This window comes from Coregonus clupeaformis, unplaced genomic scaffold (assembly GCF_020615455.1).
Source record: "Coregonus clupeaformis isolate EN_2021a unplaced genomic scaffold, ASM2061545v1 scaf2370, whole genome shotgun sequence".
Taxonomy (NCBI): Eukaryota; Metazoa; Chordata; class Actinopteri; order Salmoniformes; family Salmonidae; genus Coregonus; species Coregonus clupeaformis.
Window position 1 is genome coordinate 16054 of NW_025535824.1, and position 8947 is coordinate 25000.

Here is an 8947-nt window from a genome sequence, read left to right on the forward strand (position 1 = left end):
GAATTTCGGTTTAATGTCTGGATTCCGTGATTCGGTCCGCAACGCCTATTTTATAGGGCCCTAGTCAATGAACTTGTCATAAATCAACATAGGATATGCCCTCTTCCCCCCCCAACAAGACTCAAATATATATATATATATATTGGAAATGTAAGCAGGGGTTGAGCTTCTTCAGTTTGTGTCACAAAGTGGATACGTTTCTGTGTCCCTTTCAGAGTGAGTGACACATTGACTTTATATAGTGTACCAAGAGTTGTTCCCTCGCTTACGGCCATACCAGCCTGAATACGCCCGATCTCGTCCGATCTCGGAAGCTAAGCAGGGTCGGGCCTGGTTAGTACTTGGATGGGAGACCGCCTGGGAATACCAGGTGCTGTAAGCTTTTTGTCCCAGTAGAGCGTGCTCTTGTGTCATGGAGCAACTGCTTTTTATTTATCACCCTAATAATATCATGGATTGTTATTGGACTAAATGCAGTTTGTGTGCTGCCCTGCCCTGATCAAATCAAATCAAATAATGGACAGTGCGTTTCCCTCAAAATATAGGCAGTACATGCAGCCTTTGTTTTTAGTCTAGGAGACAGTCAATGTCTGTAGTCCATTAGGGCACTATACAATCCCTTCAATGTTTTGCCTGATTCCGTTAATTCCCAAGTTCCCTTTTCTCCGTTTAGATTTCCCCGTTGACCGTTTGTCCCTGTTTTGGCAGGTTTTCGCTCTCAAAAGTACACCTTTTTAATAGCAAAACAGCACAATTGGATGTTCTATGTCCACAACAATGTTTAAACCCTATCAGGTGACCATTTGTGAGGTCTGGGAAAAATGTAAGACATTTAGATGTTGGGGTGTAGTTACCCTTAAATGCAAGCATGCACCAGGAAGAGACCTTTGTTTGGTTAAGCGGTGTTGCTGTAGAACAAATGGCAACTGGAGTGATGCAAATGATCACGGTATAATTCTGCCATGCAGGCATAGGCTACTTTGTAGTTAACATTTACTTGCGAAGGTTTTGGGGAAAGCCATTCCTTCCCTACCAGAAGAAGGTTATCATTAGCATCATCGCTAACGGCTACACAAAGTGTAGACATACGCGCGCACCGCACACATGCACACAGACAGGGGCATTCCTGTGCCGTTTCAGAAAGTTCATGGAAATACGAATCACTGATGCATTTTGTTCATGTCTTATGATTGACTTGGGCAAATGAATGCGTTTTCTAACAAGTTGAATAGATTTAGTTGATTTCTTACTAAGTTCAATAAATGTTTGAATATTGTTGAATTTCGGTTTAATGTCTGGATTCCGTGATTCGGTCCGCAACGCCTATTTTATAGGGCCCTAGTCAATGAACTTGTCATAAATCAACATAGGATATGCCCTCTTCCCCCCCAACAAGACTCAAATATATATATATATATATATTGGAAATGTAAGCAGGGGTTGAGCTTCTTCAGTTTGTGTCACAAAGTGGATACGTTTCTGTGTCCCTTTCAGAGTGAGTGACACATTGACTTTATATAGTGTACCAAGAGTTGTTCCCTCGCTTACGGCCATACCAGCCTGAATACGCCCGATCTCGTCCGATCTCGGAAGCTAAGCAGGGTCGGGCCTGGTTAGTACTTGGATGGGAGACCGCCTGGGAATACCAGGTGCTGTAAGCTTTTTGTCCCAGTAGAGCGTGCTCTTGTGTCATGGAGCAACTGCTTTTTATTTATCACCCTAATAATATCATGGATTGTTATTGGACTAAATGCAGTTTGTGTGCTGCCCTGCCCTGATCAAATCAAATCAAATAATGGACAGTGCGTTTCCCTCAAAATATAGGCAGTACATGCAGCCTTTGTTTTTAGTCTAGGAGACAGTCAATGTCTGTAGTCCATTAGGGCACTATACAATCCCTTCAATGTTTTGCCTGATTCCGTTAATTCCCAAGTTCCCTTTTCTCCGTTTAGATTTCCCCGTTGACCGTTTGTCCCTGTTTTGGCAGGTTTTCGCTCTCAAAAGTACACCTTTTTAATAGCAAAACAGCACAATTGGATGTTCTATGTCCACAACAATGTTTAAACCCTATCAGGTGACCATTTGTGAGGTCTGGGAAAAATGTAAGACATTTAGATGTTGGGGTGTAGTTACCCTTAAATGCAAGCATGCACCAGGAAGAGACCTTTGTTTGGTTAAGCGGTGTTGCTGTAGAACAAATGGCAACTGGAGTGATGCAAATGATCACGGTATAATTCTGCCATGCAGGCATAGGCTACTTTGTAGTTAACATTTACTTGCGAAGGTTTTGGGGAAAGCCATTCCTTCCCTACCAGAAGAAGGTTATCATTAGCATCATCGCTAACGGCTACACAAAGTGTAGACATACGCGCGCACCGCACACATGCACACAGACAGGGGCATTCCTGTGCCGTTTCAGAAAGTTCATGGAAATACGAATCACTGATGCATTTTGTTCATGTCTTATGATTGACTTGGGCAAATGAATGCGTTTTCTAACAAGTTGAATAGATTTAGTTGATTTCTTACTAAGTTCAATAAATGTTTGAATATTGTTGAATTTCGGTTTAATGTCTGGATTCCGTGATTCGGTCCGCAACGCCTATTTTATAGGGCCCTAGTCAATGAACTTGTCATAAATCAACATAGGATATGCCCTCTTCCCCCCCCAACAAGACTCAAATATATATATATATATATTGGAAATGTAAGCAGGGGTTGAGCTTCTTCAGTTTGTGTCACAAAGTGGATACGTTTCTGTGTCCCTTTCAGAGTGAGTGACACATTGACTTTATATAGTGTACCAAGAGTTGTTCCCTCGCTTACGGCCATACCAGCCTGAATACGCCCGATCTCGTCCGATCTCGGAAGCTAAGCAGGGTCGGGCCTGGTTAGTACTTGGATGGGAGACCGCCTGGGAATACCAGGTGCTGTAAGCTTTTTGTCCCAGTAGAGCGTGCTCTTGTGTCATGGAGCAACTGCTTTTTATTTATCACCCTAATAATATCATGGATTGTTATTGGACTAAATGCAGTTTGTGTGCTGCCCTGCCCTGATCAAATCAAATCAAATAATGGACAGTGCGTTTCCCTCAAAATATAGGCAGTACATGCAGCCTTTGTTTTTAGTCTAGGAGACAGTCAATGTCTGTAGTCCATTAGGGCACTATACAATCCCTTCAATGTTTTGCCTGATTCCGTTAATTCCCAAGTTCCCTTTTCTCCGTTTAGATTTCCCCGTTGACCGTTTGTCCCTGTTTTGGCAGGTTTTCGCTCTCAAAAGTACACCTTTTTAATAGCAAAACAGCACAATTGGATGTTCTATGTCCACAACAATGTTTAAACCCTATCAGGTGACCATTTGTGAGGTCTGGGAAAAATGTAAGACATTTAGATGTTGGGGTGTAGTTACCCTTAAATGCAAGCATGCACCAGGAAGAGACCTTTGTTTGGTTAAGCGGTGTTGCTGTAGAACAAATGGCAACTGGAGTGATGCAAATGATCACGGTATAATTCTGCCATGCAGGCATAGGCTACTTTGTAGTTAACATTTACTTGCGAAGGTTTTGGGGAAAGCCATTCCTTCCCTACCAGAAGAAGGTTATCATTAGCATCATCGCTAACGGCTACACAAAGTGTAGACATACGCGCGCACCGCACACATGCACACAGACAGGGGCATTCCTGTGCCGTTTCAGAAAGTTCATGGAAATACGAATCACTGATGCATTTTGTTCATGTCTTATGATTGACTTGGGCAAATGAATGCGTTTTCTAACAAGTTGAATAGATTTAGTTGATTTCTTACTAAGTTCAATAAATGTTTGAATATTGTTGAATTTCGGTTTAATGTCTGGATTCCGTGATTCGGTCCGCAACGCCTATTTTATAGGGCCCTAGTCAATGAACTTGTCATAAATCAACATAGGATATGCCCTCTTCCCCCCAACAAGACTCAAATATATATATATATATATTGGAAATGTAAGCAGGGGTTGAGCTTCTTCAGTTTGTGTCACAAAGTGGATACGTTTCTGTGTCCCTTTCAGAGTGAGTGACACATTGACTTTATATAGTGTACCAAGAGTTGTTCCCTCGCTTACGGCCATACCAGCCTGAATACGCCCGATCTCGTCCGATCTCGGAAGCTAAGCAGGGTCGGGCCTGGTTAGTACTTGGATGGGAGACCGCCTGGGAATACCAGGTGCTGTAAGCTTTTTGTCCCAGTAGAGCGTGCTCTTGTGTCATGGAGCAACTGCTTTTTATTTATCACCCTAATAATATCATGGATTGTTATTGGACTAAATGCAGTTTGTGTGCTGCCCTGCCCTGATCAAATCAAATCAAATAATGGACAGTGCGTTTCCCTCAAAATATAGGCAGTACATGCAGCCTTTGTTTTTAGTCTAGGAGACAGTCAATGTCTGTAGTCCATTAGGGCACTATACAATCCCTTCAATGTTTTGCCTGATTCCGTTAATTCCCAAGTTCCCTTTTCTCCGTTTAGATTTCCCCGTTGACCGTTTGTCCCTGTTTTGGCAGGTTTTCGCTCTCAAAAGTACACCTTTTTAATAGCAAAACAGCACAATTGGATGTTCTATGTCCACAACAATGTTTAAACCCTATCAGGTGACCATTTGTGAGGTCTGGGAAAAATGTAAGACATTTAGATGTTGGGGTGTAGTTACCCTTAAATGCAAGCATGCACCAGGAAGAGACCTTTGTTTGGTTAAGCGGTGTTGCTGTAGAACAAATGGCAACTGGAGTGATGCAAATGATCACGGTATAATTCTGCCATGCAGGCATAGGCTACTTTGTAGTTAACATTTACTTGCGAAGGTTTTGGGGAAAGCCATTCCTTCCCTACCAGAAGAAGGTTATCATTAGCATCATCGCTAACGGCTACACAAAGTGTAGACATACGCGCGCACCGCACACATGCACACAGACAGGGGCATTCCTGTGCCGTTTCAGAAAGTTCATGGAAATACGAATCACTGATGCATTTTGTTCATGTCTTATGATTGACTTGGGCAAATGAATGCGTTTTCTAACAAGTTGAATAGATTTAGTTGATTTCTTACTAAGTTCAATAAATGTTTGAATATTGTTGAATTTCGGTTTAATGTCTGGATTCCGTGATTCGGTCCGCAACGCCTATTTTATAGGGCCCTAGTCAATGAACTTGTCATAAATCAACATAGGATATGCCCTCTTCCCCCCCCCAACAAGACTCAAATATATATATATATATATTGGAAATGTAAGCAGGGGTTGAGCTTCTTCAGTTTGTGTCACAAAGTGGATACGTTTCTGTGTCCCTTTCAGAGTGAGTGACACATTGACTTTATATAGTGTACCAAGAGTTGTTCCCTCGCTTACGGCCATACCAGCCTGAATACGCCCGATCTCGTCCGATCTCGGAAGCTAAGCAGGGTCGGGCCTGGTTAGTACTTGGATGGGAGACCGCCTGGGAATACCAGGTGCTGTAAGCTTTTTGTCCCAGTAGAGCGTGCTCTTGTGTCATGGAGCAACTGCTTTTTATTTATCACCCTAATAATATCATGGATTGTTATTGGACTAAATGCAGTTTGTGTGCTGCCCTGCCCTGATCAAATCAAATCAAATAATGGACAGTGCGTTTCCCTCAAAATATAGGCAGTACATGCAGCCTTTGTTTTTAGTCTAGGAGACAGTCAATGTCTGTAGTCCATTAGGGCACTATACAATCCCTTCAATGTTTTGCCTGATTCCGTTAATTCCCAAGTTCCCTTTTCTCCGTTTAGATTTCCCCGTTGACCGTTTGTCCCTGTTTTGGCAGGTTTTCGCTCTCAAAAGTACACCTTTTTAATAGCAAAACAGCACAATTGGATGTTCTATGTCCACAACAATGTTTAAACCCTATCAGGTGACCATTTGTGAGGTCTGGGAAAAATGTAAGACATTTAGATGTTGGGGTGTAGTTACCCTTAAATGCAAGCATGCACCAGGAAGAGACCTTTGTTTGGTTAAGCGGTGTTGCTGTAGAACAAATGGCAACTGGAGTGATGCAAATGATCACGGTATAATTCTGCCATGCAGGCATAGGCTACTTTGTAGTTAACATTTACTTGCGAAGGTTTTGGGGAAAGCCATTCCTTCCCTACCAGAAGAAGGTTATCATTAGCATCATCGCTAACGGCTACACAAAGTGTAGACATACGCGCGCACCGCACACATGCACACAGACAGGGGCATTCCTGTGCCGTTTCAGAAAGTTCATGGAAATACGAATCACTGATGCATTTTGTTCATGTCTTATGATTGACTTGGGCAAATGAATGCGTTTTCTAACAAGTTGAATAGATTTAGTTGATTTCTTACTAAGTTCAATAAATGTTTGAATATTGTTGAATTTCGGTTTAATGTCTGGATTCCGTGATTCGGTCCGCAACGCCTATTTTATAGGGCCCTAGTCAATGAACTTGTCATAAATCAACATAGGATATGCCCTCTTCCCCCCCCAACAAGACTCAAATATATATATATATATATTGGAAATGTAAGCAGGGGTTGAGCTTCTTCAGTTTGTGTCACAAAGTGGATACGTTTCTGTGTCCCTTTCAGAGTGAGTGACACATTGACTTTATATAGTGTACCAAGAGTTGTTCCCTCGCTTACGGCCATACCAGCCTGAATACGCCCGATCTCGTCCGATCTCGGAAGCTAAGCAGGGTCGGGCCTGGTTAGTACTTGGATGGGAGACCGCCTGGGAATACCAGGTGCTGTAAGCTTTTGTCCCAGTAGAGCGTGCTCTTGTGTCATGGAGCAACTGCTTTTTATTTATCACCCTAATAATATCATGGATTGTTATTGGACTAAATGCAGTTGTGTGTGCTGCCCTGCCCTGATCAAATCAAATCAAATAATGGACAGTGCGTTTCCCTCAAAATATAGGCAGTACATGCAGCCTTTGTTTTTAGTCTAGGAGACAGTCAATGTCTGTAGTCCATTAGGGCACTATACAATCCCTTCAATGTTTTGCCTGATTCCGTTAATTCCCAAGTTCCCTTTTCTCCGTTTAGATTTCCCCGTTGACCGTTTGTCCCTGTTTTGGCAGGTTTTCGCTCTCAAAAGTACACCTTTTTAATAGCAAAACAGCACAATTGGATGTTCTATGTCCACAACAATGTTTAAACCCTATCAGGTGACCATTTGTGAGGTCTGGGAAAAATGTAAGACATTTAGATGTTGGGGTGTAGTTACCCTTAAATGCAAGCATGCACCAGGAAGAGACCTTTGTTTGGTTAAGCGGTGTTGCTGTAGAACAAATGGCAACTGGAGTGATGCAAATGATCACGGTATAATTCTGCCATGCAGGCATAGGCTACTTTGTAGTTAACATTTACTTGCGAAGGTTTTGGGGAAAGCCATTCCTTCCCTACCAGAAGAAGGTTATCATTAGCATCATCGCTAACGGCTACACAAAGTGTAGACATACGCGCGCACCGCACACATGCACACAGACAGGGGCATTCCTGTGCCGTTTCAGAAAGTTCATGGAAATACGAATCACTGATGCATTTTGTTCATGTCTTATGATTGACTTGGGCAAATGAATGCGTTTTCTAACAAGTTGAATAGATTTAGTTGATTTCTTACTAAGTTCAATAAATGTTTGAATATTGTTGAATTTCGGTTTAATGTCTGGATTCCGTGATTCGGTCCGCAACGCCTATTTTATAGGGCCCTAGTCAATGAACTTGTCATAAATCAACATAGGATATGCCCTCTTCCCCCCCCCAACAAGACTCAAATATATATATATATATATTGGAAATGTAAGCAGGGGTTGAGCTTCTTCAGTTTGTGTCACAAAGTGGATACGTTTCTGTGTCCCTTTCAGAGTGAGTGACACATTGACTTTATATAGTGTACCAAGAGTTGTTCCCTCGCTTACGGCCATACCAGCCTGAATACGCCCGATCTCGTCCGATCTCGGAAGCTAAGCAGGGTCGGGCCTGGTTAGTACTTGGATGGGAGACCGCCTGGGAATACCAGGTGCTGTAAGCTTTTGTCCCAGTAGAGCGTGCTCTTGTGTCATGGAGCAACTGCTTTTTATTTATCACCCTAATAATATCATGGATTGTTATTGGACTAAATGCAGTTGTGTGTGCTGCCCTGCCCTGATCAAATCAAATCAAATAATGGACAGTGCGTTTCCCTCAAAATATAGGCAGTACATGCAGCCTTTGTTTTTAGTCTAGGAGACAGTCAATGTCTGTAGTCCATTAGGGCACTATACAATCCCTTCAATGTTTTGCCTGATTCCGTTAATTCCCAAGTTCCCTTTTCTCCGTTTAGATTTCCCCGTTGACCGTTTGTCCCTGTTTTGGCAGGTTTTCGCTCTCAAAAGTACACCTTTTTAATAGCAAAACAGCACAATTGGATGTTCTATGTCCACAACAATGTTTAAACCCTATCAGGTGACCATTTGTGAGGTCTGGGAAAAATGTAAGACATTTAGATGTTGGGGTGTAGTTACCCTTAAATGCAAGCATGCACCAGGAAGAGACCTTTGTTTGGTTAAGCGGTGTTGCTGTAGAACAAATGGCAACTGGAGTGATGCAAATGATCACGGTATAATTCTGCCATGCAGGCATAGGCTACTTTGTAGTTAACATTTACTTGCGAAGGTTTTGGGGAAAGCCATTCCTTCCCTACCAGAAGAAGGTTATCATTAGCATCATCGCTAACGGCTACACAAAGTGTAGACATACGCGCGCACCGCACACATGCACACAGACAGGGGCATTCCTGTGCCGTTTCAGAAAGTTCATGGAAATACGAATCACTGATGCATTTTGTTCATGTCTTATGATTGACTTGGGCAAATGAATGCGTTTTCTAACAAGTTGAATAGATTTAGTTGATTTCTTACTAAGTTCAATAAATGTTTGAATATTGTT

The 8947-nt window shown here is 42.3% G+C and overlaps 7 non-coding genes across 7 annotated transcripts; all 7 read left to right on the top strand.

Moving 5' to 3' along the window:
- The first annotated feature begins 263 nt into the window (after positions 1-263).
- LOC121565985 lies at positions 264-382 on the top strand. Its single transcript, XR_006000762.2, has one exon. It is a non-coding gene; the product is annotated as a 5S ribosomal RNA (ribosomal RNA).
- A 1160-nt stretch (positions 383-1542) lies between these two features.
- On the top strand, positions 1543-1661 carry LOC121565984. Its single transcript, XR_006660123.1, has one exon. It is a non-coding gene; the product is annotated as a 5S ribosomal RNA (ribosomal RNA).
- A 1159-nt stretch (positions 1662-2820) lies between these two features.
- LOC121565988 lies at positions 2821-2939 on the top strand. The gene has a single exon (XR_006660124.1). It is a non-coding gene; the product is annotated as a 5S ribosomal RNA (ribosomal RNA).
- Positions 2940-4096: 1157 nt separating this feature from the next.
- Positions 4097-4215, top strand: LOC121565994. Its single transcript, XR_006660125.1, has one exon. It is a non-coding gene; the product is annotated as a 5S ribosomal RNA (ribosomal RNA).
- Positions 4216-5375: 1160 nt separating this feature from the next.
- Positions 5376-5494, top strand: LOC121565986. Its single transcript, XR_006660126.1, has one exon. It is a non-coding gene; the product is annotated as a 5S ribosomal RNA (ribosomal RNA).
- Positions 5495-6653: 1159 nt separating this feature from the next.
- LOC121565989 lies at positions 6654-6772 on the top strand. Its single transcript, XR_006660127.1, has one exon. It is a non-coding gene; the product is annotated as a 5S ribosomal RNA (ribosomal RNA).
- A 1160-nt stretch (positions 6773-7932) lies between these two features.
- Positions 7933-8051, top strand: LOC123488497. The gene has a single exon (XR_006660128.1). It is a non-coding gene; the product is annotated as a 5S ribosomal RNA (ribosomal RNA).
- Positions 8052-8947: the final 896 nt, after the last annotated feature.